The sequence below is a fragment of the Chlamydotis macqueenii genome, chromosome 2, assembly GCF_036417535.1.
Source record: "Chlamydotis macqueenii isolate bChlMac1 chromosome 2, bChlMac1.mat, whole genome shotgun sequence".
In the NCBI taxonomy this organism is placed as follows: Eukaryota; Metazoa; Chordata; class Aves; order Otidiformes; family Otididae; genus Chlamydotis; species Chlamydotis macqueenii.
In genome coordinates this window covers 68,313,689-68,339,905 of record NC_141557.1, presented here as the reverse complement: position 1 = coordinate 68,339,905, position 26,217 = coordinate 68,313,689, and the positions used below count along the sequence as shown (strand labels likewise).

The following is a 26,217-nucleotide window of genomic DNA, read 5'->3' as shown; positions in this document are numbered from 1 at the left end:
GTTGGTCTAAATCTGGCATTTGTGGTAAGGTAAATGGAAGTCTCCTAGCAACTGAGGTCAGCATTTGTCCTGTGTGTGTACGGCGCTCCCCTGCGAGGTGTGTTGATGTGTTTTGTTCCACAGTTTAATGTACCTGCAAGTCTGAAGCCACCATTGCAATCACTCTCACCCATTTTATAGGCCAGAAGTGGTCTTAATTAAAACTCCTCTCAGATTGTTTGAGAATTATCAGATCCTCAACCGCCAGGCACATAGCTCAAGGGCATGAAGGCTGCCCTTGTGTGCATCACGTGAAACCACATGAGCCAAACTTCGCCCAACACTGAGAGGCGCTGGAAGCAACCCCTAGTGACTCTAAGCGATGACTTATCCTCCTTCAGCAGCATTTGGGCATTATAGTGTCCCTTGGGTCTCAGAAGCTCTTCGAGATTTTGTATATATGATATTTCATGGATTCCCTTTTGCAGAGCCACTGTGCTTTATCCCCTAGAGAAATTGCTATGGGTTGACCTTGCAGAAAAGAAGAGAACCGATGTCTGAGCTGTTTAAGCCGGGCACCTTTGAGAAACAGTAGCTGTAAATTGGAAAGCCATTTCTATCTGAAACATGATAACTGGGGAGGAACATCATACATGCCTCCTGGATGCGATCCCCCCACTGAAAGAGCAGAGCTGTTTTAAGTGGCAAGGGAGAATGGGCTATGCAACCAACTCCTTCCCACAGGACAGGAGTATTTGGAGCTCTGTCAGTTTGGGATACTGGGTCAGGTAAGATGTGAAGAAAATGGGAGAAAGTTGTATGGTGCACCCCACCTGCTAATGCGTACAGAGTTTTGGAGAGTTCGTATGCAGAATTCAATAATGATCCTATTGGCATTGCCATCAGCAGCACCCTGGTCCTTGCACGTGTGCACAGATCCGGAGGGAAAGGCGTGGCTGGTGGAGGGCAAGCAACAGGATGGGAGGGGGCAGAATTGTCTCCAGGATCTACGAATGGCCTGAGAGGCCAAAGCTTTCATTGGTAGTTAGGGGCTGCTGCTGAAGGGCTGAAAGGTTTTTGTACCCTTTCAGGTCCCTGAATGGGCTCTCTTAGAAGTTCTCTCTTATTCTTTAGCCTTTCTGATTTGGTTTTCCTTAGTTTTATTTTACTGGGAATGGCAAAATTTGACCCACAAAATTTCCATTGTTTCAAGGTAATCATCCAGGTCCTGCAGAAGGTTTTGATGATAATGTTCAGCAGTTTATAAATGCAGACCGTCTTTTAGTTCTCCGTAGACCAGATTATACAAATTCAAACTTTACTGCTAAACAAAAGGGAAACAAACCAGATAAAAACAAGAGGAAGCATTAAGAAACCAAATTAAGAGAATTACATTCTTTGTCATTTCTATTCTTAACTCATATTAGAACGGGCACAGAATACCTCCTTTATATCCCCAAATGTTCAGCCTAGAATTACTTAGAAAGAACAGCTGTGTGCACGATATACACCCTGTGTTCCTCATTGTCGTTTCCATTGTGGCAATCCCTGACGGTGTTTTCTATTCCTGATTTTTATCAATCCCAGCAAGTCTGTTCCTGAGGCTCTGCTGAAAGGCGAAAGGGTGAAAGAACATTATGTCTACAGAAATGACAGAAGAAATGCTTTCCAACGTGCTGTGGATCATTAATTTGGCTTCAAAGAAGTGTTTCATACTCTGGGATTTTACTGAGCAGCGGCATGGAGGATTTTTTACTATTGGACAGGGCATATTCCCAGCAAGGTAACCTTGTAAAGCATTTTCTCTGCTAACGGGATTGCAGACAAATAGTTTCTTGCCTTTATCCCCCTGTTTTATCTCATCTCTCCCCAAGAATCCCTCTTAATTCCTTGGTTGTCTTTGGGGTGACATAAGGACAACGCACCCGAAGTGGAAGGTGAGGGAAACGCAGTGTTAAAACAAACTGAAGCTGGGATGATTTGCCAGGACTGGGGAGATAACCCATGTGATTGGGGTCATTTCACAAACATCAGGGGACAAGGTTCAGGAGTAAAACCTGTCATTAACAAATCTGAAAGATAGCATTGCCCTGAAAGTACTGAGTTCAGCAGAAACTGGCTAGAGTTTTCTACTGAGTGAGTTTTCAGTGACATCATCATCAATATTATTATGAGAAAACAGAATATCCACAATTATTTTTCAGTTTTAGGGGTTTGAAATACCTTGCTGCCCTGCTAAAGTCAGTTGAATAATGGTATTAAGTGATACGCAAAGGAACACTTTTTTAAAAAATAAATTCTGAATTTTGATGACAGATGAAACTTAACTCTTTCTGTTACTTTGCATGAAGGTGTGTTTTGTTTTTCTGTGGCTTGGTGGTTGTGGGTTTTTTTTGTCTGCATGGCTCATGCCAGTGCACTGAAAAGCTTGCAAGAGCATTAAATAGAGTAGTGATGATAGTATTTACTGAAATTCAGTGCTGGTAACTGAACTGGCAGCAGCTTCCAGCTGTCCACACTCCATCTCCCTCCTCTCCCCTGAGCCCATTTTGCTGGTGTTTCAAAGAGGATATGTGCCTTTTCCTCAATGCCACAGTTTTCAGCATGACCTTTCAATGCAACCTGCTGCCAATGCCAGTTTGCAGCATCCCCTGAAGAGCTCAACAAGTTTGTTCCCATCTGTGAAGTAGAAGTAATAAGAAGAATTCTCACTCTGCTGGAATATGGTGAGGTTATGCCATTAAAATTTGGAATAGATTCGTTGCGATATAAAGATACATAGACATATTGTCACCCCGTGAGCAAATGGAGAGTTGGAAGCAGGATCTGAGGGGCTGGAGTCTAACCACTGAGCCATTCCTTCCAAAGAGAAAGTATTTTAAGTGCAGGGATTAAGTTTTTGAAAAAACCACATGCGTGACCAGATAAATATAAATAGCAAACACTGGCAAATAAAGCAAAAACTATCCCCTAGAGCTGTCAAGGCTCTGTAAACATTTGTATTCATTTCTGCCCTTTCTCTGGAAAGATTGGGTTTCTCTGGAAACCCAATCTGCAGTGCTGCATCCCATGAAGTAGTGCTAAGGAAAAGACACATTTGTCGCGTATGTTAGTTCTCTTAAAAAAAAACCAACCAAAGTGCACTCTTTCCAGTTTACAACATGCGTCGGTCATAACTTCACTTGCTTCCCAGGAAACGGGTCTGTAACTTTGCTGTTGTACTAATGCACACAGCACATAACTTGGGCTCGGGCTTGTATAAAGTTGCTTGATTGCATGAAGGTCAGTTACGTGGGGCAGCGAACACCGCATTGCATTGAACCGAATCACTGTGGGAAGCAGTGGGTTCAGTCTCTATCTGCTTAAACAGGATTTTTGCCTCTGCCAGCCCTCAGACAGCCCTGCTGGGCACAGGGGCAAGCAGATCTGGAGTCCCAGTGGTCCGGTTCAGCAGAGAACTGAAGAGCCAGCCCTTCAAGCTAAGTCACTACATGTTCTCAGTGACAGGACTTTAAGCACGCTGGTTCCCCATGGTTTCAAGTTAATAGGCACTCGAGTGGTTTGCTAGGTCCGGACCTAGAGAAACACCAGCTTTGATCTCTGCTCAAATGAGTCAAAGGTATTTGGGCAGCTGTTTCGTGCACGCAGATATCCAGTGACTGAATCTGTGTTAGAAGCATTCCATTTAGGTACAGGCAAAAAGATAAGGAGAAGATCTGAAAATTAAAACTGAGAGTCACTCTGTTTATACCCTAAGGGCTGCTGTTTACTTTTATAAGTTTGTTTATACAAGTTTTGAGGACAACTGCATTTTTATCATATGAATCTACCCGACTCCCAGCAAAGTCCCCTAGAAAAATTCCTAAGAGTTTTCCTTAGGGCTGTTAAAAAAAGGAAGGGAAAAAAAAAAGAAAGGACAGGGTGCAGCAGTTTAAGAGGTGGTATGGCTGTACAAAATTGTGTTTACTTTTCCACCAAAGCTTAAGTAGTTCTGCATTATGCATATATGTGGAGCAAGCATAGCCAGTGCTAAGAAACAAGAATGTAACCATGTCGTGAATCATTTCAAAACTGCACAGAAATGGTTGTCCCTTGCATGTGCTATTAACATCCAGAATTTCCTCCTCATGCAGTTGTTTCCCATACAGAAATCTAAGATACTGTCTATAAGATACCATATTCCATGCAGTCTTCTGTTGGACGCAGGGTTTCCATCTGTTATTTATTCCTAGGACCAACATAAACGACATTCTGATCGTAAGATGCAGAGATGTAGTTTGTGTAAAACTGGTATGATCTTCTGAAGAACCATGTTAGTGGCCTGGTAGCCAAGCAGTGTCTTGATGCTGTGCCTAAGAAAGCTTTTTTTGAGGGGAAAACCTCCCAGGGTATCATTAGACACCTGCCATTTGCATAGCAATATAGACAGCAGTAGGCCAGATAGCATGTGACAAAATCCTGAACCTGACAAATTTCACAGAGGTTTTTACCTTTTGTTTCTCTGGGGCCAGGATTTCATCCGTGTTCTTAAGTCCTGTGCAGCCCTGGGGGGGAGAGGAGCTCACTTACGGGAGGTGGCTGCACCTTCTGGTCTCCCAGTGTGTGTCCACTCTTGACTGCAAACTGGGATAACTGGAAGAAGAGTCTGAACTCACGTCTCCATCCCACTGGTCACAAGTGTTACACATTCAGTGGAGCAAGGCAAGTGATTCCCCAAAAATGGCAAATGTAAAAAGAAGGTTGTAGGCAGGAATGAGTTCCCTTCCCTCAGCGAGAATTGTGCGTACATGAGGCAGCACACCTCCATTGCGTTCATGCCCAGATCTTCAGTAGCGCCCACACTGGAGCATCTGCCACTCGTGTCAGAGTTGCAATTCAGCAGTCAAGAGTAGAAACTGCAGAGATTGGGTGAAGCCTATTTTTCTGTTGCTTTACACTGTTTATGGCTGCCTAGTTGCATTATTATTATTGCTTTCATCATTTCTCCCTTTCTGTGAGGTACCAGGTGTTGCCCACCACCAGCAGCCTGGGAGGCCAGATGTGCTATCATTGTCTGAGAACTTATGAATTGACTGAGAATGCGTTCACTTTGTTTAGCTGAAGGTGTTGTGCAGAAGAAGTGTGAGATCATCTTTTCACCAAACGCTTACGGTCTAAATGGATAGAACAAGAAAAGGAAGCCAAAACTGATACAGCATGAAACTGCAGGGAAAATATGCTAGGTGCATAAACTTGTAGCCCAGTGTCTCATTCCATCTTCAAAGAAAGGTATTTATAGAAGCAATAAAAAAGCTGTTTGTCTCAGGAATTCTTCATTTAAAATGAGAAAACAGAAATGGATACATGGCAGGTACTGAAGATTTCTCTTTATTGCATTCTTTCATATACCTTTGTTCATTCATTTCTTATTGCATCTCTTCATGTTTTAAAATTTAGGCAACGATAAAGCAGTGCTAAGGGTAGTTCATTATACTAGCTCATGATTGCAACAAGTATTTTATCACGTCTCTGGCATTGCTGAAAAACTGAATTCATCATCTCTGCAAAGCAGTTCTGGAAAAAAAGTGGTGGTCAATGGTATGTTCTCAGGGATGTGTTTGAACAGTAACCTACCCTGAAATCATGTTCATCTGAGAAGATATATCTTCAGGAATCCAAATGCACCATCTAAATAAAATGTAGTTAGAATTAGCAGCAAAAGATGGAGCTGGCTTAATCTGATTGTATTTTTTCTGAGTTTATGCTCTCCTAACTCATGAGAGAGAGAGGGCAGCAAGACTTCTGCAGCTCCTGCACAGTCAGGCTTAGTGGAGGTCTATGGAGCTTTTAACACAACAAAATAAATTGACCTTTTATCCTGAGAGGCTGTTTTGAAACAGTCTTACAGTGGATATGTTCAGCCCATTAAAATGGCCAGGTGAGTGGGAGGATGGCTGCTTTTCCAGCAATAATGAGATGAGGAAGTTTGTGGTGGGATGTGTTACGTCTGTAAAAGGTAACTGTAATTTTTTACTGTACTGGTTTACCCGTCCACTTCCCAGTGGCACACATCCAGGGTCTGATGACTGGGAAGCGCAGCTGTATCCAAGGATTCCTCTTTGGCATATCAGAAAGGCAGGCTGTTTGCCTTGATCCCTGTTTCTCCAAACTAGATGGAGGGCTGGAGTGCTCATTTGTCCCTCTAGGGAGTTACATCAGTGATCGGTGTGCGTAAAGCAGTGAGCAGAGTAAGGAGAGGACTTGATGAAGGTGGTGCCTTAAGGGTGCTGAGGATCGACATCTCTTGGAGATAGAAGATTGTTCCCACGTAGGGTAAGGAGCTGGGTTAACATCCTGATGCTGTGTTTAGATCACTTAGGCTTCAAGCCCTGGGCAGGAAGGCCAGCTCCAGCCGGAGCCTGTCGTGCTTGGCTGCAGTTAAATCTTTGTGATGTTAAAAGCAGTCCTGGAAAGCATTGGGGTAACATCTGGTCAACAGGAGACAATGAAAATTGAGAAGACTCTGGTTGGACTGGCGTCCTCTAGCTTCCTGATGTAGGAACATGGTCTGAGCGTCTGCACTGCGAGGTTCCTGCGTGCTTATCAGCAACCACCACTCGTACGCGAAATAATGAAGCGAGAAGTGATTCAGTTTGCATCCAAGCCCTGCAAGCAGCATGTGCAACTGCATGGTCTCCTGGTTCCTGCATCACCCCTGCTCTGCCTGCCACGGTCATCCGCTGTGTTTTGTAAGTGGGTCTGGGGAAGCACTTCATTTCTTAATTTTGTTCTGCAAAATGTTTAGTCCAACGTGGGAAATGGAGCACATTTAAGGAAAACCAAATTGCACCCCCCACCAACACCTCCCAGCAGTCATTCCCTCCCTGCCTGCTAAGCAGGAGGGAGAGGCACTGATGGGGTGCGGGCAGAGCCCCGGCTGCTCACACCCCATGACAAAACCAGCCTCACCTCTGGAGGCCAGTGGGCAGCCTGGGATCGGGGGATGCAGGGAAGGGAAAGCTCCAGTTTCACAGCGTGTGGATGGCGGGACTGTGAGCACGGACTGTCGGCTCCGTCTCACCAGCTGGCTCGCTCAGCAGTTTTCACAGGAAGTGTGAAGAGAACACATTTTATGGGAGATACTTATCATTACACTCTACTGCTTAAATATAGCCTGTGTAGCAGGTTAGAGCTTGTTAGGCTTTTATCTTCTCAAGTTGGAGGATGATGTATTAATCCATGAGTGTTGCAGCCTCAAGTGAATTACAGAAAGTCATCCCCAGTGAGTAAAGATAAATGACATTTGGAAATTAACCCGTTACATAGTCTCTTCCAATAAAGTGCTTACTAAAATATGAAATTGTAAATGAAGATGCTTCAGGTCCCATTTGAAAGTCAGAAAGACACTTATTTGTAATTCCAGTACTGGTTTTCTTCTTTTTTTTTTTTCTCTCAGAGATTTAATTTCTCCTGAAAAGGTTTGGGACTGACAGCCCCAGAGGACGAAGTCTCTATTAATCCACCGAGCAGGCACAGCAGCTACAATGCACACTGCTCTGCCCTGTTAACGTGCTGCAGCCTTTACTGAGAAAGGGGCAGTCCCCAGGGATGTGGTGTTCGCCTAGACTTTGCAGTGTCCAACCTCAAAAAAAAAAAAAAGGTTGTTCAGCTCTTTATCGACCTGCACCTCTATTAATTCAACTGCGTTTAACCATTCACTTAGCTGGATTTAAGGTCACCTCCTGGGCAACACAGACCCACTATAAACTTTTCTGACAGAGGAGGTCTTCCAGATTTAGCCAGACCCAGGATGCACCTTGAAGTTGAGCATTGCTGAGGTGTTTTAAGAACAGCAATAGTAATACTGGCACGCTCGTGCAGCCATCAGTGTTCCTTAGGGCTCGGCAGTCCTGGTGGTCTCTAGGTCTGCCGCTCCAAACCAAAGCAGCAGGGTTACCTGTCCCTGTTATTCCAAGGCAAGTCATTCTAGCTTTAAACCGCGTAAGGTGCATGCAAGTTTCATACAGTCACCGCTGGTGAGATTTGCTTTGGAGTAAATATGCCTGTATAAAGGTCCTTGTTCCAGGCTAAGATCTGCATGCACAATAGCAAAACCAAGAGACAAAGTGTTTTCAAAAATTCCCTCCTCCAGCACACCTTACTGCTGTGGTGATGGTTTTTATTCTCTGAATGTGGAACTGAACCAAACCTGACAACATCAGCTCACTTCGGAGAGGCTGCCCAGCAGGAATGACTTTCACTTCCAACCTGAGCTGGCTCCAAACCAAGGACCCAGAAGGCAGAGCCTCTCCTTCCCATTATCTGTCCTGGAAGGCATCAAAGCCAATTTCCCATTTTCTTTTAGTGCTAGCAGCTTGATGATAACAGAGAATTATTAAAGCCTTATAATATTAAATATGATAGTAATTAGATAATCTCCTGTAACTGCCTAACTGTGATTTTTAAAGACTGTTATTCATCACTGACTTTTTCTTTTCTGATGGCAAAGGACAGACTTTGTCTTCTGTGTTCTGCAGGTGCTGCCACTGCATGAGTACAGCCTATGCTTATGGAGGGAATTTGTTTCTGCTCATTTAATTGCTCTCAGCCCACCCCAGTTCTGATTTTATTGCAAGGCTCTCAGTTACCCTCATGTGAAGAGTATTTGGAAGAGGACCTATGGCCCATAGAGGCATGGTGTCACACAGCATCACTTGGGGTGGTGGAGCTTCTAGGAAGAGAGAGGCTGCGCTACAGGGAGGGCACAGGTTTGATTTGGAGACTGGCTCAGGTTGTCCTTTTGAATAAGTGTGGAAACAACTGATACAACAACATACCCAAATAGTTTTGGACTTGAGGTTCTTGGATGTTTTAGAGGTGGTAGGGAGGCAATATTAGGCCTGCGGTTACTGAAATCTTTGGCGTATCGTTTTACAAGGGAAATCTCTGAAAGTCTGGTTTGCTCCCGCAGCTGTTTTCATAGGCACATCACTTATGTGCTACCACTGTGATTTGGCTTATTAATAGATTCCTGGTATAAGGAATGCCTGATCTTGTTCCCATTGCAATAAACAACTTCTCGTGGTAAAGGAGCAAGACTTTAGGTAGTAACTCTCAAAAAGTGTTTTATTAGTTTTATTATCTGATCAGAATCATCCCTGCTGTATTAGCTTCTCTGCATCCAATGTCTTCCAGGCCATGCTCTGCAGGTAGGAAATTAAGAAAAAGGAAAGGTTGCCTTGCATCAGCACTTCTCTTTGAAGATTATACTTAAAATACCATTAAATCCAAAACAAATGATAATTCATATGTGTCCTTAACATTGTTTAATCCCTGTCTGAGATCATCAATTTGAGGGGTTTTTTTTAATTTTTCATGAAGTGTGGATTCTCTGCAATGAACATGAACAGAATAAGCTCCCTTGCAAGGGTTCAAGAGAGCCCTCTGAGGAAGGCTCTTTCAACACTGGTTTATGTGGTTAAAATGGGAGTAACGCAAAACCAGTCAACCTTAAGAACATGTTGAAAATATGAATTAATGACCATAGGAGCCTGCCAGCATTCCCAGTGTGTTTTCCATAGGCTTAAAGTTGGGGAGTGAGAACAGACAGGACAGAGCAAACGTTTTTTTATAGAGAGCGATACAATAAACGCTTCGTAGCAATCTTATACATTTTTAATGAAAGATTTTACTAGTGCATTTCTAGTGTTCTGCACATCAGTGAGAGGGGGATGTTATCCACTATACTTCTTTTGGCTTTTAGTAATTTTTTCCTAGAGTCAGAAGTGAGTGAGTGCGCAGCCTCAATTCTGACTCAGTCTCATGCTATTACTGATAGTGGCATTTTGACTGACACGGAAGTAAGGACAGAAACTGATATTTAAGAGCAAGCAAGAATGACAGAAATAAGGAGGATAAATAAGAAAAATGCTCTAAGATTAGTTCAGGAAAGAACAGAGTTTGAAGGGAAATAATTTTAGACCAGAGCTGTAGAAACAGTACTTGACCACAGACTGAAAATTGGGAAAGCAGCTATTTCTTGTCACACGAGCTTGATTTTGAGTCTAAGCTGCTGGGCAGCAGTTCTCCTCTAGTCTGATCTTGTGTCTTTTAATTAATCAGGGTTGTCATCCACGTCTTTGAGATTTTGATGTGAGCAGGAGCTCGTCTTTGTTGATGTGCTCGACGCTCTGCATGCAGAAAGCAGCAGCTGCTGCTTGTGATCCCAGGGCTGATTGGTCTGCAGCTTCCACTGGAAATGTTTCTGTAAATGAAGTAAGCTGTGCAAGGAGGCACCTAGCCTAATTGGAGCATTAGGTCTGTGCAGTAGGTGGTATGCTGGTGTTTTTTGTTGGTTTTCTGTTAGCTCATATTTTATCTGTGACATGTATGGGGTTTTGATGGATGCAGGTAGTGCAACTGTGTGGAAGAAGCATTTTGGGCTGGTGCACAGTGTGGCCATGCTGCAGCTTGCAGTGTTTTCTGGGTGCTTTGCTCCCCTTGGAATCTCACACGTCGTACACTTCACGTAGCAGCTACCATGGACCTCAGCAGGTGTCCTGGGCAAGATTTTGACCTAGGTGATACAGCTGAGTCACTAGTTGTGTTACCCCTACCTTCATAGCTCCTCACTAGCGTGGCTTCAGCACGGTTGTGCTGAGTGGCATCACGGGGCATAGCTGTCAAAATGACCAGCTAAAATCTATCATTTTTGAGAGTCTTCCAATGTTTTCAGTGGAATGGTGCATATTCCCATCCTTGCCAGCAGCCTGCTAGTGAACTGAAATTGTACAAACTTTTGCTGATAAAGCTCTAGCAATCCAGTCCATGTGAGAAACGCAGTTTGGACCACCAGAATATCTCCTCATTAACCCACTTCTCAAAACACCAAAAAGCCAAGGTAGCCTCACCCTGACAGCCAAGAAATTTCGCAGTACCACTCTGTTAGTCCTGCTGGCAACTTCCAGCAACAGCTCAGGCAACATGGGAGATGTGTTTTCTCTCCCTCCTTCCCCACTGAATGGAGTGGACCAGCACTGCCTTCTGCTGAGATGCTGCAGCTCCTTCAACCCCAATTCACCAGACACATTCTGGTGATTTTTTCACTCTTTCTCCTTTCCTTCTCACTAAACCAGCACAGTAGCTGTCATCTCAACCTGGCTGTATATCAGAAAAGATACTGTGCTGTTTTGGCAGCACTCTGAGCCGAAAGGAAAGATTTTGAAGGCAGAATTGGACCCTTGGGGAGTGAGTTGAATGATGCCATCACAGAAGAAGAAAGAGTCTTTTTCCAGTGCAGCTCATGGTTTTTGCCAGCCGAGAGCAAGGATGTGAATTTTAATATACATGGATAATCAACCTGGCAGTGTTTCAAAATGCTTGGGTGGGTCTTGCCCCAGCTAGGAATGATTTAAATCTAATTAGAAATCAGACCTAGGAGGAAATTATATTTCTGCCCATGAGAATTTCCAAGATCTCAAAAAAAGGTCTCAGGCTGTAATGAGAGCAAAACTTGAAAAACTGAGATACAGTGAAAATCGGATGATAGGTAAAAATGTTTTATAAAACTGTACAATGAAACCTATACCTCCATATTCTAGCTAGAAGGTAGTTGCATTTCAAACCAAATCTCTCTTGCCATTACAGCATTTTTTAATTACACCTTCATTAAATGTTTAAAATAAACCTTCATTTTGTGCCCAGCAAATGGATTGGGGTTTTTTTTGGTATTACTGGGAAAATATTTGCAAATAAATTCCAACAGTTTTACCCAGCTGTAGACATATTCAAACATTTTTCCCTCCAACATATTCAGGTTTGAAAACAAGCATTTCCTAATCAAAATTTTCCTTTAAAAATGCCTACACCTTCTATTAGAAACCATTAGTTCTTACTTAATTTTGACCCAAGGGCAACAGTGACCATGTGGCTTGTTTCAGTTTTAGTTTCACTAGCCTTATAGCAGAGTCTTACCAAGGTTTTTCCTCCGCAGGAGTTGAATTTGTTACTGAAGATTATGTTGTTTTAGTCACCCTGCTTGTATGATCTCATTATTATTCCATATTTTTCTAACATTTGCGTTGTACCACAGAGATTATGTATCATCCATTGCAGTAGTTATTTCACATTTCTAAGAAAATATAAAATTCATTCATAAACACAAGGAGAGCAAAAGGCAGAAGAAACAGCAGTACATTCTATATCTGCCATAAGGAGTCTACAAGTCAAAAATCATGTATGACAAAGAACCAAACCAGATTAACAGTTGTAAAATCATTATGCATTCAGAAGAAAAAATCAGAGTAGGCAGTGTGAGAGAGTGGTAAACAGATCAGATGCTGGAGAATCACTCAGTCCAGAACTAAACAAGTGTAAATAAAACTGGGGGGGGGGGGGAAATCCCTTTTCCTTTCTGCTGTAGGAATGAAAGTGGTGGGTAATTAGCAACAAAAAGAGGGCTAAGGAGAATCTCCATCCTTTATTCAACGAGGGGGAAAACACAGTAGCAAAGGATGAGGAAAAGGCTGAAGTACTTATTGCCTTCGTCTCAGTCTTTAATAGTAAGACTATTGTTCTCCAGGTACCCAGCCCCTTGAGCTGGAAGACAGGAATGAGGTACAGAATGAACCCCTCAAGGGGAAATGGATAGTGACCTGCTACAATACTTAGACACACACAAGTCTATGGGGCTGGATGGGATCCACCGAAGAGTACTGAGGGAGCTGGTGGAACTGCACATTAAGCCATTTTCCATAATTTACCAGCAGTCCTGGCTAACCAGGGAGGTCCCGGTTGTCTGGAAGTTAGCAAATGTGACACCCATCTCCCAGAAGGGTCAGAAGGAGGATCCAGGGAACTACGGGCCTGTTAGTCTGATGTCGGTGCTGGGGAAGGTTATGGAGCAGATCATCTTGAGTGCCATCACTCGGCACATACAGGACAACCAGGTGATCAGGCCCAGTCAGCATAGGTTTATGAAAGGCAAGTCCTACTTGAGTAGCCTTATCTCCTTCTATGGCAAGGTGACCCACTTAGTGGATAACGGACAGGCTGTGAATGTTGTCTTCTTCGAATTTAGTAAAGCCTTTGACACTGTTTTCCACACAGTTTTTCCTGGAGAAACTGGCTACTCATGGCTTGGATGGGTGTATGCTTCTCTGGGTTAAAAACTGGCTGGATGGCTGGGCCCAAAGAGTTCGGGTGAGTGGAGTTAAATTCAGTTGGTGGCTGGTCACAAGCAGTGTTCCTCAGGGCTCAGTACTGGGGCCAGTTCTGATGAGGGGATCAGTGCACCCTCAGTGAGTTTGCAGATGACACCAAGCTGGGCAGGAATGTTGATCTGCTTGAGAATCAGACGGCTCTACAGAGGGATCTGGACAGGCTGGAACCATTGGCCAACGCCACTTGTCTGAGGTACAAGAAGACTAACTGTTAGGTCCTGCACTTGCGTCACAACAATCTCTGCACTTGGGTCACAACAACCCCGTGCAACGCTACAGGCTTGGGGAAGAGTGGCTGGAAAGTTGCCTGGCAGAAGAGGACCTGGGTGTGCTAGTCAACAGCCAACTGAATATGAGCCAACAGTGTGCCCAGGTGGCCAAGAAGGCCAGCAGCATCCTGGCTAGTATCAGAAACAGTGTGGTGAGCAGGAGTAGGGAAGTCATTGTCCCCCTGTACTCGGCACTGGTGAGACTGCACCTCGAATTCTGTGTTCGATTTTGGGCCCCTTGCTACAAGAAAGACATTGAGGTGCTGGAGCGTGTCCAGAGAAGAGCAACAAAGCTGGTGAAGGTCCTAGAGCGCAAGTCTTAAGAGGAGTGGCTGAGGGAACTGGGGTTGTTTATCCTGGAGAAAAGGAGGCTCAGGGGAGACCTTATCGCTCTCTACAACTACCTGAAAGGAGGCTGTAGCAAGGTGGGTGTTGGTCTCTTCTTCCAAGTAACAAGCGATAGGATGAGAGGAAATGGTCTCAAGTCTCAAGGGCAGGTTTAGATTGGTTATTAGGAAAATTTTCTTCACCAAAAAGATTGTCAAGCATTGGAACAGTCTGCCCAGGGAAGTGATTGAGTCACCATCCCTGGAGGTATTTAAAAGATGTGTAGATGTGTTGCTTACGGACGCGGTTTAGTGGTGGACTTGGCAGTGTTAGGTTTACGGTTGGACTTGATTATTTTAAAGGTCTTTTCCAACCTAAATGATTCTATGATTCTAATGTGTCTGCAGCTGCAGGGGAAGCTGCGGGACGGTTGGATACGTCAAGTCTATCATGTAGCTATCACTTCCGAAGTTCATGCGTTAAACACAGGGTGTCTCTGCAAGCAGACTTGACTGACTGTGAGTGTTCCCTCTTCGTCCTGGTTGGAGCAGATGTTTTGGTGAGATGAGGCAGTTTTTGCAAGGGACTCCCCCAAGAGCTTTTTTCTCCCAAGGAAGTCTCCCCGTTGAGTTCTGCTTTGTAATGGGAGAATCTGAGCCTATTTTAACTATTCCCTTGTCTGGCAGAGCAGCACTTAAACACTGGTTTGAAGAGGAACTCACAGAGGTTTTGAGCACTCAGTCTCCTGGCTAAATCTCTTTCCGTTACTTGAATTTAGAGTGCTTCTGAAAGGTCCTTAGCGGACATGGAAACTGAAATCCCATCATTAGCAAGGTATCGTTGGTTAGAGAACAAGCTTTCACACTAGGTCTTGCCTTAGCCCCAGTCTGGAGGGAGCACTTGAAAGCCCTGTGGGTAGTACCTACTCAAACGCGTTGGCAAACTGCAATCGGATGTGTCGTTGTTGGAGAAAGTCTAACACAGTTTCGCTGGGCGTTGTGCGAGAGGCTGCCCAGGCTGGTAGGAGAGCTTTGTCAGCAGAGGATGCGCAGTCATGAGCTGGATTCGCTGGTGTAGGTCTGAGGAGTGACAATAAAGTCTGGAACTGCACCATCATACCACGTGTATGAAAGGAGCTGCGCAGCAAGTTGTACCAGCTGTGTATAATGTGATACAATGAATTTAAAAGGTGAACGTTGCAGTCCACTAGAGAAAAATAAAGCTCCAGAAAGGTGGATTTCTGTGCTTAAAAAGTTAAGTCCTCCTTTGTAGCTGAATCACAAGATAACGAATTGTAAATGAACCACTGGCTTTTGATTGCCTCTGCCCCCCCTTTCTAGTTCAGACCAGCAGATACAGCTAAAGCCACCAGCTTTGATGAAGGGAATCAACATTTCTGTTTCAGGCTGTGCTTGTATAAACAGGCAGCTGCTTGAATATGCTGAAGTGTGAGGAATGTGAGCAGAGAAACAGCAAAAGCGAGTGGAAATCTCTAAGAAATACCGCTGAATACATTGGACCACAGTTCAGCATTTTGTTTTGGGCATCATTTGTATTTATACTGTCAACACTGGGTAGATGAATGGAGGTACAATAAACGATATGTACAATTTGAATTTTTCAGTGTGTGCTCGAGACGTGATTCTGTTTCTCCAGCAAAAAAAGATGATTTTTTTTTTCTGCTGTTTCAGGGATTAGCTAAATCCCATGAGTGATGACAACAGACAGAACTGGGGCTTGCAGAGATACAGAAGAAAAAATATACTTGACACTTGCGAGAAGTGAACTCTGAGCTGGCGGTGCGGTTAGACACGCAAGCCTCGTTTCACAGTGCTGAAATATTGCCTTCTCATTCTCCTACCTTGAATCATGAAACCCCACATTCTTCTAATGATTCTTACAGAGGGAGAAGTGAAGTGATTCATATAAAGAACCAGAATTGCTCAAACCACATCTCTTTTATTTATCTAGACCAAACTAGAACCTCTGCCCAAGTTCAGACTGTTTGGGATAAAATACTCGTAATATTTCTGGGCTGGTTTTCTTCTCCTGCTCCATTATGTTTCAGCCCTTCTTCTGATAGCCTCCTTTAAAACTCATGTAGCTGCTTCTTCTGTCAGGAATCACACCTCACTGAGTGATCAAGATTGAAGTTCTGTTGAAGGAGACTGACTTGAGTGTAGAGTACTTTGAGGCTGCTTGGCTAATGTCCTACACGCTTTGGAGTGCAGAAGGCCAAAGACTAAGAAATGTGTTGCCTTCAGACACCTTTTCATCTCCTTCTCTTTTTCAGTTCTTTTAATGCAGTAAAAGCATCTTGAGTAGTTTTGTTTTCTGGTCAGCAAATCCTACATGCTGTCATGTAGCATCCATACTTCACTGTTCACTTGTTGATGAGCTGCAATATCTAACGTTCCCTTAAAGCCCTTACAGACGTCAACAGCTGGTCCCCCAGAAGCTGTGTGTTTGCTTGTCTACTAGGTGCTTAGGTGCTCTTCAGTACAAACACCTACAGAGCAATTCAAGAAGGGATCCAGGAGTTAACTGTGTGCTTCTGCAGTGTGGTCAAAGGAAGAGTCAGGGTTGGAGTAATGGGTGTTGGCTTGGGGTCTTTTACGTGCTTTTGCTAAGTGCATCTGAACTGTAGACTTTTAGCGAAATGTTGACCTTAACATTAATGGCCCTTTTTGAAACTCTGTCTAATTTGTCATTTGTATTGTGGTTTGTGGCAGTGGCCTTCAAAAATCTGGGGTTTTTTTTGTCCGAAGAGAAATAGTGACCTGGAGGCTAGCTAGGGAAGAAGTGGTTGAAGTTTCTCCAGGGAACACGTGCTTTCTATGAAAACAGAAGATGGAGGATTTTGAGGACTGATTTGCATCACTGGAGAAAGGTGGGGAGTGCGGATACTGTTGGGATATGTTCTGTGGCCGAGGGTTTGCGCCGGGGTGTATCGTTTTCATCATTTCACCATAAAAACTATTCTGCAATAGTCGCAGTGCTTTGTATTTCCACGTGACTTTTATGGACTTGTTCAGAGTAACCTGCCACCCTGTATTTTTTCGCACAGCGCGGAGTGAGATAGATAAGGGGAAGAGATGCTGACTGCTTTCATGCTGTTGCTCAGTTTCTGCTGTGGGAAATGTAACACCTCTCCCCTGTCCTGAGTATCCAGCCTGGCTCACTGCGTGAAACTGTTCACAGGAAAGTCAGAACTGAATCTCAAGGCCTGCTTTTTGGAATAGTCATAAAGCAGCTTTCTCGTAGCTTGCTGAAAAAAAAAATGCAGTGAAAGTCATTCTGATGACAGCTAGAGGGAAGAAATAACATTCTTTGCAAACTTACATGTAAAGACTAAGAAAAACAAGTGTGAGAGCTGTGCAAGGGAGGGCACTCTGATGCTTGATTGCTACAGGCCTGTGGGAAGTCTTATGTTTATGGATATGGGGGTCAAACAGAGATTTCCATTACCAATTGCTCTTAATGTTGGTTGTGTGATGCTGCCCCTCTTGTTTCTTTTTAATTTTTTTTTTCTTTCTGTTCTGCTTTGTTCTCTTCTGTCTGGAGTAAGCTATGCAACATATGTGGTATGTGTGAAAGAGGGTAGCCACCTTGCAGCAGAATGTGTCAAGTTGATCCTGCCAGAATTCCTTTTTTTCCCCCTAAATAATCAAATTAATATATTAGCCTATTGCTCTGGGGAAGTATTCTGCTCTGCTGAGTGACTTCCAGGGCTGCTCTCAATTCCCTGGTCTCCAGAGCCAGCGTCTGCAGCTCCCGAGCCCTCTGTGCTTTTGGGGAGGCTGTGCTAAAGGTGCATGTGTGCCCGAGCTGCATGCAAGACTAATGGCCCTCTCAAAGCGTGAAGGATGTCAGGTTACCCTTTTTCTTCCAGCCCCGGTGCCTGATGTGAGCATGCTCCTTGCATGCGTGGCACTGGCACTGGCACTGGCTATTTGCCAGGTTTAGTGTGGGTTTTTTTTTTTTTTGAATGAGTGAGTGAATGAATGAATGAATACCTGATTAAGTTAATGAAGCTGAGCCAATGGTGGGAGGGAGCGACTTGGCTGCTGCCTGCTCGAAGAGATCTGGCAGCACATTAGACTTGCATAATGCTTAACAGCTCCACGCTGCGCTCCATATGAGCCACAGGAGAGGGCTGCAATAATTACTCGGCTTTTCGATTGAAACCAGCTGCAGGTAGCTAGTCATCCTTTTGTCCATTTCACTGGTGTCGGGGAGTCACTTGTCTCTGCGCCGTGGATTTCCAGTGGCAGATGGGTAAGATGCTTTCACAGAAGCGATCGCAGCATTGAGAAGGCATGTTCGTGGCTCAGTGAGTGGCTTTTACAAAAGGTCCATTTGGATTTCCAAGCTGTGATTCGCTGGATCCACATATCCAATGGAGGAATGTCGTTAGTTCCTGAGTTCAAAACTCCTGTATAAATAACCTTTGAGGGACCTGTGTGATTTTTATTTTCTTGTGCCTTCTTCAGTTGGCTGGGAGAAGGGAAGCAAAAGGTTTCCTTGTATCTGTTTTTTTGTAGGAAAATTCATTCTTAAACCTTTCCAGTTCTTTTTGATTGCTCTGTAAAGCGAGTTCTTTCTGGCAGTCCTGGATGGCACATACCTTTGTTTCTCACATACTTAAATTAAGAGAACTGGCACCGCCTGTTAGCACACCGCCTTTGTCAGCATTCCCTGCTAGAGAGCAATGCTGATGATTTGCATTCTTAGTTGGAACGGGTGCTTTTTTTAATTGCAACTGGAGCCTGTGACTGTGGAGCCTGCTATGTTGTTATAAACCTGCATTATTTCATTTTCTTTTAATTGTTTTCTGTGTTGCCTTGTCAGATAGAACAGTCAGGGCAATCTCACCCTCGCCATCCTGGCCTCAGTCAAGTGACACTGGTGATGGATTTGGCCTCTGTGCCCATTTTATCTGCCTGCAACGCTCCCCATGAAGCAGGAGAGAGGCTCCCTACAGTGCTGAGTCTGGAAGAGTAACTAGTCACTTGGTTTTGTGCTGCTGCAGGGCCAGGACAGGTGTTTTATAGGGAGAGAGAGTGCAAAGGAGTTGGTCTGGTGGTTTTTTTTCTTCCCCCATGTGCATTCATACATGCACTGACCCCTGTGATGCTGCCTGTATTGAGATTGCCAGTTTGAGGGTCTTGCAGGACGAGTGGGCACTGCTCTAGGACACACCCAAGTGTAGCTGACCCTGAGTGAAGAAATTAAAAAATTAATGAATTAGGGAAAGGCCAGAGAGGTGGCTGGGGCAGGGGGATGTTGAACTGGTTCTCAGCCTTCTGCAGCACTGAGGGAGCACGCTGTGTGCCTCGAGGTCGAGGTGCACTGCTGGCTTTTCGGTTTTGTCAGTGGTGACAGTCAGTGATGCTAGTCTGGGAGAGTGTGTGCTGGGGCTGTGAGCAAGGGCTCGTGCAAAATTGCTTCAAGTTAAAGCTTTGCTGAACGAAGCCTGAGAGAAGGCGAGGTGTTTGAATCCATTTCAAGGGGAATTTAACGTCAGTTCACGTTTCGTGCTTTACAGGTGGACTAATTACCGTCTAATTTGCTAGCACGTGGAATCTACCAGGGAAGCAGTCTGCTGGCAGGACTTCCAAGGAAAGGCATTGAGCGTGCAGCTGACCTTTCCAAATCTGCCCCTAAAGCTCTGCTCTCACACCGTCCCCTTATCAGCTGGGCTTAAAGGTACATTCCTCCCCGTGAGCGCCTGTGCTTATCTGCGAAATGGCTGCTCCGAGCTGCCTGCTGCTTGCTGGTGTTACTGGCTGGATCTTCAAAGGGGTGAGACACCCTCGGTTTCTGTAATTTTTTCGTGGGGGTCTTATTCATCTCTCCTGGCAGTGAAGCCAGGCATCTCTCTAATTTGTTTTGCTAAAGGAGAGAACGTTAGCGAGCATTTTCAGACACATGGAAGGAGACCTGTGCGACATATCTGCAGTGCAAATGTGTTCATACAGGCATGACAGTTTCTGTCACAAGTTAAAATGAGCGGCGAGTGGGTGTCGCTACGTTTATAGTCACTCATGTGAAATTTTCAATGGAAAATTGTGTAGGCAGCTCCCATTGTAGCTGGGCACATTTTAGATAAATGAAAAACATCAACAAAGTTATTTCGGTATTATACTTGTTTATAAATGGACTCTGTTCACTCAGTTGAGCTGCAGAAGCACTTCTGGGGGATGGGTGCAAGAGTAAAGGATGTCACTGTGCAGTATCGGACAGGCTGGTCCTCTAAACCCCGCCATCCTGTGCTGGCAGCAGTCGGTGTGGTGTAGGGTATAAAAGGTTAGGTGCTGCATCTGGCCCCTTCCAAAGCATCATAGGTGGTATCCACCGTGCCATTCTGCTGTGGGGTTGAAGGAGCACTTTAAAACCTGTGGCTCCACAGCCTCCCTGCTACCACCGAACGTGCTGAGTGTGTGCGATGGGGAACTCTGCCTTCCCAAGCATCTTGAGTTGGTGGTGCTGGTGCTGCTGGGACAGCCACCTCTGAGGCTTCAGGAGCAGGGCTTCGGAGGGATTTGTCAGACCTCTGTCAGTTGTAAAGGCTTCAGCACAGCGTGGTGGTGAAACCTCATGCTGCTGGAGCGTACTCCAGCATCACCCCTGGATCAGCTCTGCCTGCAGGACCGTGCAGTTTGCAGTCAGCCTGAGCTGAAACCCCTGGCCCAGCAGACCCAGGTCTTTCCTTCGTGGCTGCAGATAGAGGTGTTTCTCGAGGGTCAACTCAGGTGCGCTTTCTGCTGTGCAGCTGGAAGAGAAAGCCGTGTGTCAAGTTGTGTACACTTGCATGGCTTTGCCTCAGGGCTCAGGCCTGTATTTAGCAGTTAAATCCTTTTCCCCCTTCCCCTGTAGAGGCAGAAAGCTCTGGAGTCCAGCGCTTCACCCTTGAAGAAATTTTCCTGTAATCAGCGTTGTCAGCTCTTGCATTTTTATCACTAGTCTCTAGATATCTGACGCTATTTCACAAAACTTCAGTTCCTGGTGTCAGATGATGAGATTGGAAATTCCACTTTTAACTAAAATAGTACGTTGCTGGTCTTGTGGGTTGCAGGGGAATGCTAGAGACCTTGGCTCTGAAAGGCCTCACACAGCAGAAGGGCAAGTTAAAAGAAAAAAACAATAAAAAAGCAAATAACCTCTATTGTTATAATTTTAAGAAATCTTAAACTGTTTGTAAAGAAAACTTAAATCTGTTTGTAAACCAGTATCATGTGTTTCAGGGGCAAGAAGCGGGGCCTGACTTGTGGTATTTGGGCTCCTGAGTTTGGCACTGTGGAGCAGGGGATTTCTGTGCCAGGGAGCAAGGGTGCTGCCCGTGGGGCGAGCCAGGAGTGGGGAGAGCCGTCCGACATGCCCAGCCCTCCGATGGCAGCCCTGCCATGGGGTTGGCTTGCAGCTCTTGAAGCAAATGATTCCTTGCTTCCAGGCCACCTGCCTGCCCAGCATCTTGTGCTGTACTCTCTGGTACCACCTCTCTGCAAAGCATGCTGGAAAAGGAGGGATCACCCTTGCTAAGAACTTTTTTTTTGTAAAAAAAGATGGAATGAATGAGTAGGCAGCCGAGAATCTACTCAGATCACCCATGATACTCTCAGTCTTACAAGGCTTAGGTGTAGCTGCATCGCTGTATGAGTGCACAGAAAGGTATGCTGCACATCCGGAGCGTGGCATGACTTTTACAGATGCTGAAAATACAGGCATCTTTCGTGTTGCAGAACCAGGTGATGGCACCCAGATGAACTGATGGCAGAAACCTGCAAACTTCTGAAAGTTAACGCAAATGTCATTAATTCAGCAGTTAGCCTGAAACCTAAGCTAATACTAGTACAGTATTCTTGTGGAGCTCACCAGCACCCACCACACAAAATAACTGTGTGTACCTAACCACAGTGTCACTGTGGTGAAACAGGACTACAGGAGGCACGTGCCCTGCTTAGAACATGCCGATCTCCCCTTATCCTCAAAATTCAGGATCCAAGTAGCACAAGGGGATAGTTAACCAGTGGAGTAGCTTTGTAATAATCTTTTTGTATCACCTGCATTCATGAATGTCATTGAGTGAATGGCTGTCCTTGGAACTCCATCATCTGTCTGTCCTTTCGGGAGTGCATCTTACACTATTTTTCCCTCCTAAACCTTCCTCTCGCAATGCTGGTGCCTACATACTTGCATCATAGAATTTCATGGGAATGTCAAGCCGTTGAGCATCTCACATCCAGTGATGTGCTCGCTGAGGTTTGTTTGTGTCACTTGCTTTTTATATTGCCTGGAGGCTGTCTGATCTGACCGGGGGGAGGAGGGACGTGCAGAATAGCTGCTCTCTTCGCAGAAACCTGTAGCAATTTGCTGTGGCCAATTCCCAGAAGTATAATAAGAGCTAACACTGCAGTGGACAATCTGTGGTGTTGATCAGGAATCGGGGAGGAGAATTTCAAATTTTATTAGAGGTTTTCATGTTCCTTATTAATGGATCTCTGCAGTTGGTCCTCCTGGGAAATCTGCCAGAGAGCTGTGAAATTGGTCGGATTGGACAATAAACTCCTATAGCTATTGTTGGCACGCGCTGAGATGCACATGGCAAGGCTAATGAAATCCGTAGCTGTTACAACTATGAATGTGTAGCTGGCAGCGGGCAGGGTGTAGAGCGAGGGGGCAAGGCTGGCATGTAGATCCGAGAGCCAGAGTGCAGCTGCGGAGCCCTCTGCAACGTGTCTGTCTTTTAATCTCTCTGAATCTGATCCTGCAAGATGTCAGCCTCCTTGGAGGGGAGGGGAGAGATGGGATCACGTGCCCTGCCTTCCCACTGATGTCCAGCGCTGCTGAAATTACCCGCTCATCCTATTGTGATGGGATGGGCGGGCAGTTTGAGGCAGGAGCATCAAACTGCGCTGCTGCTTCTGCCCAGGACCACCCCAGATACAAAGAGCTGTGTGTCAGGCTTGATTCAAAGGATTACTTTTTGGTGACTCTTTGAATATTGCATTGATGTCTACTTACCAGGCAAGGTAACGGTGTCTCGCAGAGAGGAGACGCGGTTTTTTTATTGCACGGATAAGTGTGAGAAATTACTGGTCATACCTGGAGCTGGAAGGGAAAGTTTAAAAGTCCTAATAATCTCTGTCTTATTAGGGTTTGGGATCAAAGGAGGTTTTTGACAATAAGCGACTGGTTTGAATTGAATATGCCTGAAGTTGGAGGCTGACAGCTGCTCCCCTTGGATGATTGCTCCATGCAATAAGGCAAATGAGCTGGTGGTCCCAGCCCTTGTTCCTGGTGGCAATTGTCGGTGTGAGTTTGTTAGCAGCTGCAGAAAGGTCAGGGACTAGGGAGGAGGAGGGACCAGATTTTTGAAGGAGTTTTAGAGACCTAAAAGCAACATGAGCTACATCATGGGACTGCAAAAAGTGCCTCATTTCTAAAGGCAGTGAAAGTCCCACCATTTGCATAGCCAGCTGCTGTGGTGGTTTGTGAGTCTGGTCCCAACTTCTCTGCACCCCAAGACTCAGTCCCAGGTGGTGGGACGCAGCACAGGGTTACGGTATGGGCTGAGGCTGGCGTTGCTGGGGTTAGCTTTGCTGCAGTGAACTCCAGATAAATAAAGGAGGTCAACCCCTCAAGCTATAACCCAGTATCCTCTCATGAGTTTTAAAGTTATTAGATTAAATAAATAGAAAAATAGTGTTTTGGGAGACAGAGTGAAGTTTAAAGTGCCTTGCAGAGAGACGCTGGAGTTTTGCATGAAAAATGCACATCCTGAGCTGCAGTGAGCCGTCCCTCTGGGACCAGAGCAAGCCCAGATGGTGACTCCTCCAAGTGATTATTTTTCTGCCTTAAGCCTTTCCAGGAATTCGAGTGTGGGCAGACTGCCAGCGGACACTGGCTGTCCAGACACTTTAGCAATGTTCCATGTGTACTCGCTGCCAGAGATACCAAAGTCCAGCTGCTGCCCTGATCTTTGTCCCCTTTACCTTCCCAGCCATAATTACACACTCGTGCATGCACGCACGCACTCGTGTGACACACACACACGTACAAAGCAGGAGCGAAAAATCACCTGGTGTTTGCTGCTCGTTTGCATATCTTGCAAATCGTGATCGACAGCTCTGAAGTTAAAGAAAAAGGAAATCTTGAGAGTCAGAAAAATTACTTCTAGCAAAAAAAAACCCAAAAAAACCCGTGCAAATAACAAACCGTGCAGCACGCTGCAGAAGGCAGGCATTCACCTTTCTAGGACAGACAGCAAAGAGCAGTTTAACCAGGTCTTGTACCTCTTGCCTTTGAGATGCTCTGTTTGGGTTGTCTCCCATTTCATTGCTTCCCAGGCAAAATCAGTCCTGTCTTATCTTTACTGTTGCTGGAGCTTGAATTATGCTGCAAACGTACCATTTTACTTTTAAGTGTCAAAGTAGAAGTAGGCTGTTTTATGCTGCACATTTGCATTTCTGCAAATCCAGTCCTGTGTCTGTTAGAGTTCAAAGTCTCACCATGAAGTGCTTGAGCTTGGAAAAGTGGAGCAGTCTTCACTGCTTTACAGCTGTCTCATCCCTTGTCTCCGTTAAGCTTGTTCATTCCTTCTGTGCTCCCCAGGAGATTTTGGGCAGCCCTTTTGTTACCGATGATGATAAAGTCAGCTGTATGAAAGATTTACACACAAAAAAAAAAAAAAAACCACCCTGAAAGATTTAGTGTTTTCTGTTTTTGAAGGATGTTAGCATTGACTCTGGAGGCTACCCAAAACTCAGTGATTCAATGCTGTTTAGCAGAACAAAACCTTTGCTTCAGTTCCTGCAGAGTTCACCAGGTTTCATACAACTTCATAGAAGTACTTTTGATGTGGAGAAGCTGAACCTAGATGCCTCGGGCTTTTGGAACAACTAGTTTTCAGGAGCCTGATTTGTCCATCACAGCAGAAGAGGCTGTACTGATTCTGTCCCGCATACAAGCTCCCTGCTCTGTTGCAGGCAAAGGGGGCAGCCCTCTACGTCCAGCTTTTCCCCATGAGAATGGGTTTAAATTCTGGATTTGCAGCTCATATCCATCTCCATGAGAGAGCGAAGGATGGTCCCAGCCCAGCGCTAGCTCCCCATGGCAAGCACCCCAGGTTGAGGGTGTGTTCCCCACAGCATCCCCATTCCACCCGGGAGCTGCTGGCTTACTTGCCAAATCCAACTGCCCAGGGCAGAGAGCTACAGTGAGCTAAAGTTAACCAAGGATGACTGCGCAAATGTGAGCTCGGCGGTTTTATTTTTAGTCAAACTTAAAAATAAAATTCTGTAAGTCATGTGTAATATAATAATTTTAGCTGTTGCCAAGACATGCTGAGCAACTGTTAGGAGGAGAGGGAAGACCTGTGCTGATATAGCGGGGACCCTGTCTCCTGGCTGCCCTTGCCCAACCGCGGTTGCAGGGCCGAGGCAGCGGTGCCGGCAGGTCGGGGCAGGTCGCGATCGTGGTGCTGAGCCGCCGCTCGGTGGGTGCCGCTGCCCCTGAGCCTCCATGCTCAAGATGTTGCTGGCCCTTGCTCTTTTAAAGCTGTCCTGAGTCCTTTCATCCTCCCTCTCTCTTCAAAGCCAGGGAATCCGCCCTGAAACAGTGCTTTACCCCCACCCCAGCTCTGTGGCTACTGGTGTTTCATTACTGTTTATCAGTTTCTAAACAATGGAATGATTAAGTTAACACTGGCGGTATCAAACCATTAGGTTTGGGCTTTTCCTGCAGGCTTACAGCAGCTTGGAGGACTGTAAATTTAAAGAGTGCTCTTAAAGATAGGTTTAATCTTACTCTAGTATGTCTTCAAAGCACTGCATACGCATATAAACATGAGGCTTATTGTTCATTAGAAGCGAGGCGGCAGGGAAAGAAATCCCCCAAAGGAATATTACTTGCCATAAGTATCGTTACTGACACTCAGCATTCACTTTAAAGTGGGCTGTATCTTATTTCCATCTTCTTTCACATCCATGCTTAATTCTTTCTCTCTCAGTTTTTCTTTCATGTAATGCATGCTTTTCTTGTTAGGATGCCAGTTGTGCGAGGTGCACGGTTTCTCAGCACCCGTCCTTGTGTATCTTTCAAAACAACCAGAAACGTAGCTGACAAGCGATGGCTGGACTGGGGCTGGGAAGAGTTTCACTCTCCATAAAGTTTGTTATGGGACAACGCAAAGCAGATTTCTGGAAGGCAAGGGGAGAGTGTCAGCTGCTTTTGCATTTTTTTTCAAAGCATGATGTGATTTAGTTATGGTATTTTCCTTAGCAGATAATGAAAGAGTTAGGAAGACTTTGTTGGCTTTGTTGCCTTTGGGTGGCTGAAGTCACTGAAGTAAGTGATGTAAAGCAGAGAAAGCAACTGCTTTGCTCCAATAGCAAAATTAGCCAAATATAAAATTGTGAGCTTTTACAGTGGTGGGGGCTCCT

The 26,217-nt window shown here is 45.1% G+C and overlaps 1 protein-coding gene across 11 annotated transcripts in view; it reads left to right on the top strand.

Moving 5' to 3' along the window:
- ATXN1 (ataxin 1) overlaps positions 1–26,217 on the top strand; it is a 221,949-nt gene that overhangs the window by 183,160 nt on the left and 12,572 nt on the right. The gene's annotated exons all lie outside the window — the stretch shown is intronic.